At 51.0% G+C, this 17,719-nt stretch overlaps 1 pseudogene; it reads left to right on the top strand.

Annotated features, from left to right (window-relative positions):
• The first annotated feature begins 216 nt into the window (after positions 1-216).
• On the top strand, positions 217-11,159 carry LOC143640131 (phosphatidylinositol 4,5-bisphosphate 3-kinase catalytic subunit delta isoform-like; annotated as a pseudogene).
• The last annotated feature ends 6,560 nt before the right edge of the window (positions 11,160-17,719 follow it).

The raw sequence follows: 17,719 nt of genomic DNA, 5'->3' as shown, positions 1-17,719 counted from the left end.
TGCATTTTATGATATTCAATTCTCAGGAGAATCATGGAAAAGTGATACTTTTATTTTTCTTGTAAAATTTAGCCATCAACTAATAACTGCTCTTCAAATAAACTGAGGGTGTGCTTTCAGATTTGAAAAAAATACTGTGCTGTAAACCTGAATTTCAAGGCTCACAAAGTAAAATATATCTAAATACACACACACACTCACAAACACACACACAGAATGCCCCTGGGGATTGACTGTCCCATGGAATTCTGGACCGAGGAGGAGAAGAATCAGAGTGTGGTGGTTGACTTCTTTCTGCCCACAGGGATCTACCTGAACTTCCCTGTGTCCCGCAATGCCAACCTCAGCACCATCAAGCAGGTACTGCCTGGTCTCCTGTCAGCCCTGGGAGCTCAGAAAGAGAGAGGCATTGTTCCTCACACTTGAGAACCTCAGATATAAATTTTGAAAAATATACAATATCAATAACTTGTATAAAATGGGTGGTTGAACTCCACTTACTATCTGAATTCAGCTCACCCCATGGCAATGTGTTCCCCTCCCTAGTTACCAGAGGGCCAGCTACTAGCCTCAGTTGCCCTTAAGCCTCCAGTGCTGGAATGGAACTTTGAAAGTTTGACTCACATTATGCTGTCTGTCACTTTAGTGACCACAGTCTGCTCCCAGCCACATAAGGGCCTTGCAGGAATTTGTCTTTAAAACTGTCACCAACATAGTGCCCATCATCCTTGGAAAGGGTCCTCAGGTTTATTGGATGAATTTCAGGATGAATTACTGAGTTAAAGCAATGAACATATGCTTTGGTAGATGCTGTCCTGTGGTTTTCAATGGGGTTGTGCCACTTACAAACTCAGGTTTAATGGGTCATGCCTTGGACTGCCCGAGGGCAAGAATTTATTTCACAATTTTAAAAGCTATTATTGAGAACAGGAAAAAAATGATAGAATCAATGGATCACACTTGAGGGATTTTTTAAATGTCCTTGAAGATTTCTCTCTGGCTTTCTTCCATCCTTCCTTAAATTTTTCTACTTCAAAAGTAGCTGGGTGTGTCCCCAAATGTTCTGGTGGCTGAGTCAGTAGGATTGCAAGTTCAAAGCCAGCCTCAACAACACAGTGATATTTGAAGCAATTAAGTGAAAACCTGTCACTAAATAAAATACACAAAAGGGCTGAGGGTATGGCTCTGTAGTTGAGTGTCCCTGAGTTCAATAATAATAATGGCCCATAAAATTTTGGAAAATAAGAATGAGAAGGAAGAGACTTGCCTGTGATCCTGCCATAGAAGACAGCCACAGGCACTCCTCTTAGTCATTTTTCGTTTTCTAACCACATTCTAACTAAATTCTGATTATGAACTTTCATGACTTGTTTTTCTGAGTGACCACAGTAACATCTTGTTCATATTCTAGTTCCTGTAAACATCATTATATGGTTCACTTGATGTGCTTATAGAACTTCAAACAATGTGCCTAAAGTTGAAACACTACAGTAGCAGACTTGTCCCTGGGGTCCCATCTCTCACTTAATTGTGGTTTTGATTTCTTCATATTTTTATTGATATGAAGCTTTGTGGGCTATGTGTTATGTGTCACAGTGGTTCAGTTCTGCCATGGCTCAAGGCCACCGTTGCTTTGGTGGGGTGAAAGCAGCGCTAGATAATGTGTCTAAGGAGGGCCTGGCTGCTCAGTCCCCAATCTCCACACATTAAGTCCTTCACAGAGCACAGGGACAGGAAGCTTGCTGACTAGCTGGTTGGTCACAAGGGCCAAAGGGTTCCTAGGAAGCGATGCTTGGGGTCTCCCTTTGCCCTCTATGTGGCTCATGCAGAATGGGATGCCCAGACTAGAGGTCTCTACCTGCCTCCCAGCAGCTGTCATGGCCAGCAAGGCTGACCATAACGATTCCTCTCAGATGCTGTGGCACGAAGCCCAGAATGAGCCCCTCTTCCACATGCTCAGTGACCCCGAGGCCTATGTGTTCACCTGTGTCAACCAGACCGCAGAGCAGCAGGAGCTAGAGGATGAGCAGCAGCGGCTGTGTGATGTCCGGCCCTTCCTGCCCATGCTGCGCCTGGTGACCCGCGAGGGTGACCGCATGGAGAAGCTCATCAACTCACAGATCAGCCTCCTCATTGGCAAAGGTAGGGCTCATAGATCAGCCCCCACTTCGGCAAGGTAGGGCACACCTGGGTGGCTGGTGCCACATGCACCTGCACTGAGCCTGCTCCTGCCCTACAGGCCTCCATGAGTTCGACTGCCTCCAAGACCCAGAAGTGAATGACTTCTGCACTAAGATGCGCCAGTTCAGTGAGGAGGCGGCTGCCCGCTGGCAGCAGCTGGGCTGGGAGGCCTGGCTGCAATAGAGTTTTCCCCTTCAGCTGGAGCCCTCCACCAGGAGCTGGGGGGACAGCAACACCTCTCAAATCTCCAACCCAGACCTCCTGGTCAATGTCAAATTTGAGGGCAGCAGGGTGAGCCCATAGCCCATGTCCTAGGGAGGCTGCACCAGCTGTGGCACATGGGCTGCTGTGCCCATGGCAATCTTCCTCTGATAAAACTCTCCAGTGTCCCAGGCCCCCAAATTTCTCTTCTCTCACTGGCATCACATGGCATTTGCCAGGTGTGCAGGCATGCAAGGGGTGTAGTCAAGCATCCCACCAGGTAAGCTCACCAAGGCTGAATTGGTCCCTTAATTCACTGGACAAGTATTTCCTGGGTGTCTGCTGTTACTTTCACCAGTGAATGACCCAGGTCCTGTCCTTGTGGGGCTCACACTTGGGGATACCCAATAAAGATAAGCACGTGGCCTTGCCCCTTTTCCCCAGAAGCCCATGGGCCTGAGAGCAGCATTCCAACACTCCCTCCTCCCCACAAGAGAGCTTCATCATCCAGGTGTCCACCAAGGATGTGCCCTTAGCACTGATGGCCTGTGCCCTCCAGAAGAAGGCCAAGGTGTACCAGCACCTCACAATGGAGCAGCCGGAGGACTATGTGCTGCAGGTGAATGGGCGGCATGAGTACCTCTATGGCAATTGCCTGCTCTGTCAGTTCAAGGTGAGGCCTGCAAGGAGCCCTCTGCACTCTGGGACCCCTACCACTCTAGAAGGGGCCAGCATAGGAGTGAGAGAGCCAGACTGTGGGTCTCTCTTGGTTCCAGGGAATGGATATACCACCCATTGACAGTTCAATCTTACACTCTCATCTCAGTACATATGCAGCTGCCTGCACAGTGGACTGACCCCCCCACCTGACCATGGTGCACTCCTCTTCCATCCTTGCCATGCAGGATGAGCAGAGCAAACCGGCCTCTCAGGTCCCGAAACCAAACACCAAACTGCCCCCCATTCCCATGAAGAACGTGAGATGGTGTTCTCCCCTTTCTTACCCTCTTTCTCTCCCTACCTCCTTTTGGCCAATCCTAGAGCCTCTTGGGCAGCACCAGGGCTAGGCGTTGATCCAGGGGACTTTGGATGGTGCAGTCCTTTTGGAGAGTCAGGGCCTTGAGCTGACACCCAGGGTGGGGTCCTGTCTGAGCTACTGCATTCCCAGATTGCCTACTTCTCTGCAGATCTCAGGGGGGCTGGGGCCTCTGGGCCTCTGTGTGGCATACTGGTAAAGGATGGTGTTGGTGACAGGTTTCTGAACCTTGCCACAAATTTGGGACCCTCTCCCCCTCTCTCCAGCCTTTCACCAGTCAGGGGAATGAGCTGGGATTTAAGCCCCTCTTCTCTCCTCTCCAGCCCACCTCTGTGTCCCTGTAGTCACTGGGGCAGCCTTTCTGCAATGGGCTGATCCAGGGCAGCAAAATCAATGCTGATGAGCAGATGAAGATAGGGGCTTGGGTACCAGGTGACTGGACAGGTGGTTTTTTATGTGTTTTTTTTTTGTTTTTGTTTTTTGTTTTTTTTGCACAAACAGGGTGTGCTGTAGCCTGGAGGGGCAGCAGAGAAAGAAGAGTGGGAGTGTGTCACACAAAAGTCACCTGGACAATTACTCATTATCTGTGCCTGGATTGGCTGTGAACCACATCCAAACAATAAGAGGGGAAGGAAGCCGGCCAGGGAGGCTGATTAATGGAAACCTGGGCCAAGCAACTTGTGGGTATTTGACTTTGGTGGAGCTTGTGAAATCAGGCACAGCCCATTGAAGTAGGAGGCCCAGTCAGAGATGTGCAAGTCACCATAGAAGCTGGCTGCAGCTGGGCTGAGGTGCTTCCAGGAGTTACCCACCCAGGGGTGCCCAGAGTCTGGGGGACACTGCACATGGTTCTCCCTGGAAGCTGAGCCCCCATGGGCTATGGGAACAGTGCCCTGTTGTCTCTTCAAAAAGCACTTTTATGGCTCCTCTGCACTCATAACCACCTGCAGAGGTGGATTTATTGTCCCACTTCTGGGAGGTGATGCCTGTCTGGGTCCACAGAGCATAGCATGTCTTGTCTGGGTCTCTTTTTTTGGCATTGCTTTACAATCTGGGAAGCGGGGTGTGTCTGCAGGAGTCACGGAGGATTGGGTGGGAGCAGCTCTGGGGATGGGCTGGCAGGTTGGAACTGGAACAGGTGCACTGAAGACTGGAGCCACATGGGGCTCAGAAGATGCTAGGCATAAAGGTAGCCAGAGCTGTTAGAAGCAGAAGGGACCCTAGAACTTCTGAACCCTGATGAGAAAACTGAGGTTCTGAGTTGACCCACAGAGTCAAGTGTACTGAGACTGGCTTGCCCCAGTACAGCCTGGGGTACCAATGCTCCAAGACATCTGTACCACTGAGCTGCTAGCCTACACTCTGCTGGACCAATCTCAATGCAAGAAGTAGATTTGGACCCCTGTGTAAATGGGGACCTTCAAGGAGAGGATTGGAACTTTAGATGGGGTGGGGCCTTCTCTCCCTCACCCATGCCCTGTACCCCTTCCCCAGCTGGTGGTGCAGGCTGGGCTCTTCCATGGCAATGAAATGCTGTGCAAGACGATGTCCAGCTTGGAGGTGAGCGTGTGCTCAGAGCCCATGTGGAAGCAGCATCTGGAGTTTGACATCAACATCTGTGACCTGCCGCGCATGGCCCGGCTCTGCTTTGCACTTTTTGTGGTGAAGGAGAAGGCCAAGAAGGTGCGCTCCAGCAAGAAAAAGTCCAAGAAGGTGGTGGGTTGGACTGACTGGGAGAGGCCCAGGCCTCAGACACCCAGTGAAACCCCTTGCTGGGGCCTCTTGCCATCCTGTTCCCACAGGCAGATACCCTGAGGACAGGGGTCCTGGGAGAGCCTGGGGACCCCAGTCTCCCTGCCCACCCTAGTCTGGCTCCTTAGATTGGCTTCCTGTGCTGCCTGAGTGATAGCTCATGATTTGCCTGACTTGAAATATCTAGCCCAGGCCTCTGGTCCTTAGGGGTCCTGGAAGAAGCGCCCTTGGTGGAAGGACAGTGTTCTCAGGGGGACAGAAATGATGAGTTAGTGGTTGCCTGGGGAGAGTGTGGCTGGGCCCAAGTCACTAGACCCAAGATGTGACTTGCCCCTTGTCCTGGGTCAGCTATGGGACTGGTGAGCTTACTCAAGTGTCTCTGGATGCTGGGTGTGAAGATGCAGGCAGCAAGGAAGGGATCTTGCTGGCTTAATTACTGAAACTCTGACAGGAAAGAGGTAGCGGGTCATTCCCCTCCTCCTGGGTCTAACTTGGAGACCTTCCATGCAGTCTGGATCTTCTCTCCTGGTTGGCCTGGAGACTGGTTCCACTCTGCATATGAACAAGAAGAGGCTCACTCTGATCTGTAGTATCCTTCTCCAGGACTGCCCAATCGCCTGGGCCAACCTCATGCTGTATGACTATAAGGACCAGCTCAAGACTGGGGAGCTCTGCTTCTACATGTGGCCCTCTGTCCCAGGTGGACCCAGCCCAGCAGGGAGAGGCTCTTGGAGGGTAAGGCATCCAGAACTGGTTCCCCTACAACTATATCTCTCCCTGCGTTCAGATGAGAAAGAAGACCTGCTGAACTCCATGGGTACTGTGCATAGCAATCCCAACACAGAGAGTGCTGTCACCCTGGTCATCTACCTGCCCAAGTTGGCCCCTCACCCTGTGTACTACCCTGACCTGGAGAAGGTCAGTGAGGTCCTTCTTGGAAGCTGAGCACTAACCAGGAGCTTTCCTGGAGGTCCTCAGAGGGGGTCCCTGGCCACCCCAGGCTTTGCCCATTGCTGGGGGCTGGGTCATTATGCTGATTTGAGGCCTTCCAGTAGCTATGTGGCCCACAAGGGGATGTTGGTGATGTCTGATGACATTTTGCTGTCACAGCCAATGGGAGAGGTGCTACTGGCCTGTGGCAGCCTGAGCCTGGAGATGCTACTGAATGCCCTGCAGTGTGCAGGAGGGCTCCCACCAGCAAGAGTGGTTGGCAGTAGTGCTGAGGTGCAGATGTCCTGCCTAGAGCCCTGCCAGTGCTGGGGAGCTCACAGCAGGTACACTTGTTGCAGATTCTAGAGCTGGGACGTCACAGGGAGCGTGGGCCTACCACCAAGGAGGAGGTGAGCTGGGGTGCTGGTGGGGCATGGAGCCTGGTGCTGGGCTGGAGGCCTCACTCCCTGCGCCTCTTAGAAGCTGCAAGCTGCAGAGAATCCTGGAGCAGCGGGGGTCAGGAGAGTTGTATGAGCATGAGAAGGACCTGGTGTGGAAGATGCGGCATGAAGTGCAGGAGCACTTCCCAGAGGCTCTGGCCCACCTGCTGCTCGTGACCAAGTGGAACAAGCACGAGGATGTGGCCCAGGTGGGTGGAAAGGGGCACCAGGGGCACAGCTGGAGTAGAGAGATAGCAGTGGGCCGCCCACAACCTGACTGCAAAGCGTCCTCCAGATGCTCTACCTGCTGTGCTCCTGGCCTGAGCTTCCTGTCCTGAATGCCCTGGAGCTGCTGGACTTCAGCTTCCCCGACTGCCACGTGGGCTCCTTTGCCATCAGGTCGCTGCAGAAACTGACGTGAGTCCCAGCTGGGCACTGAGGCCCACAGGCTGCCAGCTCCTCACTAAGACAGCTTGCCCTGGCAACCTGGAACTGGGTGCTGTGTGGAGATGAGCCTAGGCTGGCCTTAACCTCTTTCCAGTCACCTGCCAGCTGGAGACTTCTGTCCTGAGTTTCAGAACCCCAGACTCAACCAACCTTCCTCCCCCACAGGGACGATGAGCTTTTCCAGTGCTTGCTGCAGCTGGTGCAGGTCCTCAAGTACAAGTCCTACCTGGACTGCGAACTGACCCAATTCTCGTTGGACCAGGCTCTGGCTAACTGAAAGATTGGCCACTTCCTATTCTGGCATCTTCGGTAGCTGGATGCACCCCTGCTGATTCCTTGGGAACCTAGAAAGGCCATGGGGGATGAGGGTCTCCTGGCCTGCTGACCTCATGTTCACTGGGCTGGGGAGGGGCTATGTGCCACTCCTGGCCATTCTCAGCCCCATCTTCTCCCTCCAGCTCTGAGATGCATGTGCCATCCGTGGCCTTGCGTTTTGGCCTCATCATGGAGGCCTACTTCAGGGGAAGCACCCACAACATGAAGGTGCTAATGAAGCAGGTGAGGCACAGAGTGCCTGTGCCTGAGGTGGGCTCCCCTTACAGGCCCCTTCACAGTCATACTCCTGATTCTGGCTCAGGCTCATGTGCACTGCTGCTACTCCATTCTGCCCACCAGGCAGAAGCACTGAGCAAGCTGAAGACCCTGAGCGACTTTGTGAATGTGAGCTCCCAGAAGACCACCAAGCCCCAAACTAAGGAGCTGATGCACTTGTACATGCGCCAGGATACTTACCTAGAAGCCCTTTCACACTTGCAGTCCCCATTGGACCCCAGCACAATGCTGAAAGAAGTCTGGTGAGCCCCAGGCCTAGCCCTATCTGGAGCCAGGCCCTAAGCCCCCTCCCCCACCATAAGCCCCCAATTGCCCAGGCCAACACTGCCCTCTGCCTGCAGTGTGTAAAGGTGCACCTTCATGGACTCTAAGATGAAACCCCTGTGGATCATGTACAGCAGTGAGGAGGCAGGCAGTGGTGACAGCATTGGCATCACCTTTAAGAATGGGGATGGTGAGCCAGACTGGGCAGGGGACATGCTGAGGCCTTGGCCTTCTCACCTAGACCCATACTGTTCTGTGGTAGGGCCCCAGGGGGTTCCCTGAGAAGACAGAGCTCAGATACTCTGAGCCTTGCATGGGTGTATAACCCACTAGAAACTCCTGCCCTTCCAGACCACCGCCAAGACATGCTGACTCTGCAGATGATCCAGCTCATGGATGCCCTGTGGAAGCAGGAGGGCCTGGACCTAAGGTGGGGCCTCTATCCATCATCTGTTTGTTTGGGTCTGTAACAGGCTTCAGAGCCTGCACCTGGAGAAGTTCCTGGTCTAAACTGACACCTCCCTGTTGGCTGTGAGAGCGTCTGTTCTTACAAGAGGTATAGGGCAGCTGGAGGGGTTTGGGTAAGGCCATTCCTGGTACTCAGCTCCTATTTCCTGGCTTCCTACCCCTTGGGGAGCAGGGCCACCTTCTTCCAAGCCCGCTGACTCATTCTCTTCAGAGCAAACATGAGCCCAGCCAAGGTGTGCTCTGCAACTTGGGTGCCAGTTCTGTGTCTCTGAGGCACCTTCCCCAGAGCCTCACACCCCGTCTGGCATCCTCAGAAATTTGAGCAGTGTTCCCTGTGGTTTTGTTGGGTGCCTCAATTTCCAGGGGGTTCCGGTAGCCCCAGAGAATGTCCTTAACCATAGTGTCTGCCTGTGCCTCTTCTCATGTGCTAGGATGACCCCCTATGGCTGCCTTCCCACTGGTGACTGCATGGGCCTCATTGAGGCAGTGCAGCACTCGGACACCATTGCCAACATCCAGCTGAACCAGAGCAACCTGGCTGCCATGGCTGCCTTCAACAAGGATGCCCTGCTCAACTGGCTCAAGTCCAAGAACCCTGGGTAGGCTTTCTTATTCCTGGGAGAGGCTCGGAGTCAAAGGTGAGGGAAGGCCTGTGACAGTTTCCATGGATGCTTGTCTCAGCTGAGCCCTGGCCCACATCTGATTTGGGGCAGGACAGAGAAGGTCACTGTTCCTGGGTGTCCATTTTTCATGGCTGTGTTATGCTACTCAACTCATTGGGTGTTAAAACCACCACCGTGTTTAGTCACAAATATGTAGCTTGAGTGGGTTCTGCTGAGTGTTTCTGCTGTGGTTTGAAATAGCTGGTGCTATGACTAGTATCTGTGATATTGCCTGAGCCCAGAGCATCTACCAAGGGCCCAGTCACACACCTAGGGACTTGGCTGTCAGTTGTGCCTCTTTATGCAGCCTCTCTTCATCTAACACATAAACCTTGTCTTCTCTGAATGATATCATGTGGAAGAAGGGGGCAATTTCAAGCTGGGCATAGTGACCTATGCTCCAGAATAATGCCCTCCAAGTTGATTAACACAAGGCCAGATTCAAGAGGAGGGAAAAGATAAGGAGCCCTGGTTTTCAATCTTCCCCACCCAGAGAAGCCCTGGATCAAGCCATTGAGGAGTTCACCCTCTCTTGTGCCGGCTACTGTGTGACCACATATGTGCTGGGCATCGGTGACCGGCACAGTGACAACATCATGATCCGAGAGAGTGGGCAGGTAAGGGGCACTGTGTTCAGCTGCCCAGTGAGCTTGTCCTACATGCCTGGCCCAGGGGCCTCTCTGCCCTGCCCACAGCTCCCAGAAGAGTGCCCCAAGTCCTCCTGACTTTCTCTAAACAGAACCTCTCTTTGTGAAGCCTGTTCACTAGCTGACCTTCCCTCCCCTCAGCTATTTCATATTGACTTTGGCCACTTTCTGTGGAATTTCAAGACCAAGTTTGGAATCAACCATGAGCGAGTCCCATTCATCCTCACCCATGACTTTGTCCAAGTGATTCAGCAGGGCAATACTAGTAATAATGATAAATTTGAAAGGTGAGGGTACCCAGGGCCCAAGTGAGGGGACAGTGTCCAGCCAGGGGCAGGGATAGGGACATAGCCCTCAGGCTAACTCCTGCCCCCAACATGGGGGTGCTGCCTTCTCTGCAGATGCACCCCAATCCCAGAGTACCCTGTTGGGCAGTGCAAACAGGAGGTCCATGAGAGGTGTAGGAGGCAGGCCCAGGCAGGGGCATTGGTTAGAGGATCTGGGTACACCCATAATACGACCAGGGGCAGACACTCAGGGGCAGGTGCTGGCTGGATGCCGAACCCCTGCTTGTCTGGGGCTGGGGGTGGCAGGGAGGACCCAGGGCTTTACCTATTTCCTTCACCTCTGCAGGTTTTGAGGCTACTGTGAACAGGCCTACAGCATTCTGCGGCACCATGGGCTCCTCTTCCTCCAACTTTTGCTCTGATGCAGGCAGCAGGCCTGCTTGAGATCAGCTCCTCCAAAGACATCCAGTATCTGAAGGTATGCCAGCACAGAGCCACACCAGACTAGAGGCCAGGGCCCACCACAAACTTCCCAAGGCCTGCCTGAACCTCTACAGCTGCGGAGGAGCCTGCCTGCCATATGTATAGTGTAAAAAAATGAGCTTGGCAGAGCTCATCCTGGTCAGAGTACATCTTGCCCGAACAGCTCAGGGACCTAGGAGATTTACCTCACAGATGGGGGCCCTCATGCCGTCCCAGGCCCAGCAGTGCAGTATGGTGGGAAATGGCCAGAATGTTGGACTCCCTGGGCCTAGTCCCGCCCAGTTGAAGGTGAACTGTGATCTTGTTTGGTCATCCCATGTGTCCTCTGTGTCTTTCATGAATGAGATAAAGTCTCTTGTAGGTTTGCAAGACACTTTCCATTCCTGTCTTTTCAGTTGGTGAGAGGCAGACTAGGAGGGGGTGTATTCCCTAAAGCTTCTCCTGCCCTTCTCGCAGTTAAGATGAGGCCACCTGATCATCTGCTTGCAGTTCTTTTAGGAAGGAATTTCAACAACCTGAGGGGGCAGGAGTACAGGGAGGCAGAAGGGATTGCAAATGCAGCAGGGTCAGGCCCCCTGAATGTTGATGCAGTTGTGATGATTCTGTCCCAGGACACTCTGGTGCTGGGGAAGACGGAGGAGGAGGGGCTGAAGCACTTCCAGGTGAAGTTCAATGAAGCCCTGAGGGAGAGCTGGAAGACCAAAGTGAACTGGCTGGCACACAACCTGACCAAAGCCAACCGGCAATAGTGGCAACCTCTGAGTCGCCACAGGCTGGCAAACCTGTTCTGAGGACAGCTGCCCTTGGTTGTCCTAGATGGGGCCTACACCTGAACTGCACCTCATGGAAAAGAACAACACGATTGCCTTTTGTTTACACTAGTTATTTAGACAGACAGTAAATGTTTCAAGATGATGGGGGAATGTGATGGACATTATTATCCAAAGTAGATGTACAAAGACACAAATTGGTGTAAATATACTTTGTATACAACAAGAGATATGAAAAATTGTGCTCTATTTGTGTAATAAGAATTGTAATATATTACACTGTCTCTCTCTCTCTCTCTTTCTCTCTCTCTCTCTCTCTATATATATATATATATATGTGTGTGTGTGTGTGTGTGTGTGTGTGTGTGTGTGTGTGTGCGTATAAAATAAAGAACCAAACGGCCAGGGCTGGGGTTGTAAGCTCAGTAGTAGAGTAGTAGAGTGCTTGCCTCACATGTGTGAGGTGCTGGTTTTAATCTTCAGCACCGTATAAAAATAAATTAAAAATAAAGGTATTTTTCCATCTACAAGTAAAAAATAAGAAAAAGAATGAAACACCATAAATGCAAATGCATCCTCATGCAGAGAAGGGGTGCTGCACTGTGTCCAAGTACTGTGAGTTTTGCACCTTGAGGTGGTACCTTGCTCTTGTCATAGGATGGGCATTCCAGGTCTTCCAGCTGGTGGATCTTGCCCAGCAAAGACTGACCTTCTCTTGGGGAAGCCTTGTTCCCAGGCTCCCCACCTAGCAGTTACTTGGCCTCCTGTCCACTTAGGACACCTCAATCCCCAGATCACCTTCTGCCACCTGTGTGGCCCACCCTGTGTGTTCTCCATTGACCAAGTCCTAGGCAGATCCCAAAGAAGCCAGGGTACCCTCTAGACATAGGGATGCTTACTCTTCACTGCTAACGTGACTCTCAGGTAGAGGATGCCCTCACCACTTTCACCTTCAGGTAAGAAAATAATACCACTCTATTTACTGAACCTCTACAGCTAGAGAGGAGCCTGCCTCCCCTATGTATAGTATAAAAATGTGCTTGGCAGAGCTCCTCCTGGTCAGAGTGAAAGGTCAGAGAGGGTCTGTGTGGTGATGTGTGAATAGGTTACCTGATCTGGCAGGTTTAAGGGAGGGATGGGGTTTGATGTCCCCCAGGGCTCACCTTTGAGGAACCATCTGGGAATAATCTTGGACCATGTGAGGCGGGGTCTTTCTCTCTGAGGGCACTTAATCTGAGATAGTCCAAACTTAGCCTCAGTAATCCCAAAGGGCTAGACAAGAGAAACTGCCCCTACTGCAGGTTCCTGTGCCTCTTTCAGCTTTCTGAAGCCCGCTATAGTGAAGCGTCCAGGACCCACAGTGGGCTGGGGCCAGAGCCCAATCATAGAGCATGTGCTGAGTATGCATGAGGCCCTGGGTTTGATCTCTAGCAGTGTAAACAAACAAAAAAAAAATATGAAGAAGCCCCTGATAATCCTGATGCACAGTTAGCTCACTCAGGACCTTCTGGGCTCACTGCTGATCTCTCAGGTGTCTCCCAAGACTTGGCAGAGCCAGCAGACTCTGGCCCTTAGCAGCAGAGGTACACAGCTTAAAAGGAATTCCAGATGCCACCTCTCTGCATTTTCAATAGCTGTTGTGCCACCAGAGCACCTGTCTCATCTGCAGTAGCCAGAGATGACACTTTTGTTCCCAAATAAACGCTTGATTTAATCAAGCCACCTGCCTCCTTTACAATAGGAAAAACCACACACATGTTTATGTATTATGCTTCATGGCATGGGCTACAGACCTTGCCCACCCTCAGCGATTTCTGGGTGTATGGTCTGTTGCCCAGTGAGAACAGCTTCTATTTGTTTTCAATCATTTCATGTTGCAAGTTAAATATCACTGATGTGGGTTGAGGCTGCAGTCTTTTGTCACAAGACAGAAAGGCAAGTGGAAAGAAATTAAAGCCTTTCTATGGTCTTATGTTCTTGGCTCAAAAAGAAATCAAGGGAAAACAAAGTTTAAACAAGGCAGTAAACAGGCATCACTGCAGCTGGAGTAAGAACCAGAACTTTACTGTAGTGTACACACTTTCCCACCTAGCATCAATACATTCATCTGGGCAGGAACACCAAGGCACTACAGACCATATGAAAATATCCCTCTCTGTTAGCTTCTACCAGTGTCTAGACGGCATCTACACAGACTGCATGTGGATGGGCAGCCACACAACAGCACAGCCATCCTTAAGACTGGCAGTGAGGACACAGGGGCAGTGTGCAGGATGACCCCCAGGTTTACAGTCTAGCATCTGACATGTACATGAAGATTAAAGTTCTTTGTGGCTATAGCCCCAACTTCTTTCTCCCCTTGACCTTCCCATGGATCAAAGCAGCAGGACTCCTGGCTACTGAAGTGAGGATCTGACCCCAATGCAGGGGCTTTCTGCAGGAGTAACCCACAGGGGCTGGGGTGGGGTAGATGCGTACTGTTTTGGAACATTGTAGCACTCTGCCTTCCTCCAATTTGAGTGCAGATCCCTGGGGAAACAACTGCTATCTCCCAAACCAAGTGGTCAAGTGATCTGCACCACACCTTTCAGTTTCAATGAACCACAGAGAACTTCACCAGCAGGAAAATATACATTTATGAAGCCTCAGTACAGGAACACAAATCCTGGGTGACAGAAAAGGAAGCTTCTGGTCCTGAGAGGAGTGCATGAGAAGCCAGGGACCCCAAAGCTCCCATCCCCAACATGACGCTAGAAGTGTGCAGAAATCCAAAGACGAAGACCCATTTCCAATCTTCAAACACAAACCACCACTCTGGTCCCAAACAGCACACCAAAATCCTACATAACCTTATACCTAGACCACAGTGAGTAGGCCTCCCCTCCGAGTTTCCCGAGGGAGAAGGAACAGAAGCAGAGTCATTGCACTTGGCATCCTAGTCCTGAGTACACTAGCACAAACGACACAGAGAATTACAATGTATTTACAAAGCATTAAAAAGTCAGTTGATCACCTACATATTAACCCCATTCTACCACTTGTAAAAGCACTAGTTTGGAAAAAATAAATAAAGACCTTCAAAAAGAAAAAGAAAAAATGATTACCAAGTTTTACTTTTTGTCAGCTAGTCTGGTCACTGCAACTTTTCTGGAGGTGCAAGAGGTGGGCAACTCACTGGATGGCAGGAGCCTGGAGTGCTGCAGCCCCTGAGCTGGCAGGACGTGGCATTGAGGTAGAGTCAGCTCCTGGCTTTTGGGAAAAAGAGATCCAGCAGGTATGGGCAGGTGGTGGGAGCCTACAGTCCCACACACTGGGAATGGAAGGATAATCAGCAATGGGAGTCTTCAGACCTGCTGGCTAAAGAGATTTTGTACATGGAGGACCTGCTGGCTGGGAGATGGGTAGCAGACATTCTGAGGTGGGGATGCAAGAGTCCAGATCACACTCAGTAGCTGAGTGTGGAGCTTTCCCACTTCAGCTGATGATGCTGGTTGAAGTTGTGGCTCTCCACACAGCCACCCTCCTTCTCCTCACAGCTCTCCCACTGGATGATAATGATGTCTTCCTCCTCCTCCTCTCCAGCCTCACACTGCTCTTCCTCTTCCTCCTCCTCCTCCTCACCACTGTTCTAGTACTGGTAGGTCTGCGAGTCCAGCTCATGGCCAAGTCACCGAATGTCCACCTTCCAGGAGCAGCAGCAGAAGGGAGATGTCCCCCAGTGAGGGAGACTCTCCAGGGACAGGGGCCTAAGCCTTGCTGGAAGTGGCCTCTCCATGGAGTCCAGGCATGCAGAGAGTTCCTGGATGGGAATGCTCAGTTCCTTTTTTGGAGCACTGTCTCTGCATAGAGTGGGAGGAGCATCAGCCTGAAGCCAGCTCATCTCTGTACTTACATGTACTAGGTTATATGAACTTCAGTAAGGCCTCACTGAGCCTCAGATTACCCTCTGGATTTGAGGATCTTTGCTCCCCAAGTTGTGTGGTTATAAGGTGGAGGCACATGGACATGGAGGAGCCTGGTCTACACTGCTCTGCAGCCTGGGGCCTTGTCTGCTTTTATCTCCTTTTGGAGTTCATGGTAATGGTCAAGGCAGAGTCATTGCCATCCACCTCATTCTCCTTCCCCGTGTCCTGGTCCCATGAGGTTCACTGATGTGCAGCCCAGATATGAAACACCCCCAAGATGATCATAAACACCAGGAAGTAAATGCAAACAATAAGCACCACGGTGGCAGGATTCAGGATGACTGTCAAGGGAGAAAAAAGGACAAACAGGGCTGCAGAGAGGTCACCCAGATTGAGGCTTCCCACCTGTCCTTTGTGAAGACACACTCCACCTGACCCTCAGAGACTAGAAAGCACCAGGAAGAGCTTTGTGTGGACAGAAATTGCTCGGTCACTGTGGCTGTGGGCAGGCAATCATTTCCTTGTGTGTGATGGGGAGCCGGAATGGTGCTTCCGTGCTCCCAGCCAGGTGGGACAGGGATATCTGCCTAAGCTCTGTGTGATGCTTAGTGTTTGCACCTAGGTGCCTCCCAAGTCCTTCCTGTAAATGATTGAGGACTGAGCAGGTTGTGGCCTGACAGGTAAACAAAGAAAGCATTGCTTAGGGTGAACAAACTGTGGTTGGGCAGCCATGTGGCTGGCATGTTCCACAGGATTGACAGCAGAGATCATGTTACCTGCAGTGGACAGGAAGAAAGGATCACTAGGGATGAGCATCCTGACTGTTTCCAAGAGGAGAAAAGGGGCAGCAGCAGCTGTGAACAATGCTAGTCTGAGTAGCCCCTGGGCCCTCCTGTAAGAAAATGGTGCATGTGTCAGTGACCAGAAAAAAACTAACAAACAAAAACAAAACAAAAAAACACTTGTAAGAAGTTAGAAACCACTGTAAATCTGATGTTGTTCCATGTCCAAGAAACAGCCCTTTTCTATTTTTTTATTTTTAATTTTTTTTTAAAGAGAGAGTGAGACAGAGAGAGAGAGAATTTTTTTAATATTTATTTTTTAGTTTTTGGCGGACACAACATCTTTGTATGTGGTGCTGTGGATCAAACCTGGGCCGCATGCATGCCAGGCGAGTGCATTACCACTTGAGCCACATCCCCAGCCCAGCACTCTTCTAATAACAACAAACAAACAAACAAAAACAAAACAAAAATGCTTGTAAGCACTTAGAAACCACTATAAATCTGATGTTGTTCCATGTCCAAGAAACAGCACTTTTCTAGTAATTCCTTTATAGTTAACTTTATAAAATAATCCATCCATGAGAGCAGAGTGGCAAAGCAACTTCAGGTCCTAGTCACTTGGGAAGTGGATGGTTTAGACATTTCCCCTGCCTTACCCCAAAACCCAGAAACTGGAAAGATGACACAATTCAAAATCTTTTATTTCCTTTCATGGTAAAGATGGTCAGTTGCTAATAAAAACCCTGGATCCAATTCCCCAGACCACAGAGCCCTTGAGCAACAAGAAAGCCACAGAAGATGTTGATGAAGGCTTCAGAGCAGGGTACTGCTCTCCCTGCTGTGGTCTGACGGTGACCACTGCAAACTGGGGCAGGGTTAGCCCTGAGAGCGTTGGGGCCCTGCATCATTCCAAGGACCCACCTTCACTGTCAACAGAGCCAGTGACATGACACCACTACAAGGATCCTTTAGTTAACCAGCTGCTGTTCTTTATAGAAGAGCGTCCTTTTGTCTCATGTGTGAAAACTTTAGCAACAACCGTGTCTCTTCCTGGTATTCCATAACACTTGCTCTCTATCACCTCCCTCCAGGGTCCCTCAGGCTCTCACTCAGATGCAGCAGATGGTGGAATGGAGCAGCTGCCCAATCTGTCAGTCCAGACTGCACAGGTCTAACCACAGCAGGCCAGGCTGAAGAAGGCCACCACTCCTGGGGTAAGCCTCATTTGCCATGATGAGTGTGCTAAGGTGTGTCTACAAATATCAGGGCCAAGAGACAGGGCCCTCTGTCACCACCACAGCTGGCTGTTCTGGGTAGAAGACCTACACATACCTCCTCCTTAAGTTCATTGCTGAGGTAGCAGCCATTTAGCTCAGAGCAGATGAGAATGAACTACCAGTTGGTCAGTTGAACTACCAGTTGGTCAATGATCTACCAGGTATGCCAGTTCCAGTAGCACAGGAGTTACAAAACCTTTTGGTAGCTGGGCATGGTACCACACCTGCAGGGTTAAGAAGAGTACCAGGTGTCTCAAGTTAGGAAGCTGGGTGGGGGCCAGAGCCAGGACCCCAGTGGCTAAAGGTAGACACCTGGGTTGCTGAGCCACCAGGCCAAATGCATGTGGTTTTCCAATTGAGGAAACAAACAGTATGCTTGGCATTTTAGGGGCATATGCTAGACCTTTGTAAGTTAGTGCCACATGTACTCTTCCTGTTCAGAAGGTGGACACTGTGCAACAATGCTGGCTCTCCACAAGTTTGCAGATGGTGGGAGCCAGGTGGCCTCCAGCTGGCTCTGGCCTCTCACCTGTGAAAACCATGCCCAGGTCATAGGGGTTCACTTCAATGCC

Source organism: Callospermophilus lateralis, unplaced genomic scaffold (genome assembly GCF_048772815.1).
Source record: "Callospermophilus lateralis isolate mCalLat2 unplaced genomic scaffold, mCalLat2.hap1 Scaffold_123, whole genome shotgun sequence".
NCBI lineage: Eukaryota > Metazoa > Chordata > Mammalia > Rodentia > Sciuridae > Callospermophilus > Callospermophilus lateralis.
Note: the sequence above shows the minus strand (reverse complement) of the source record. Positions and strands in the feature narration are given on the sequence as shown.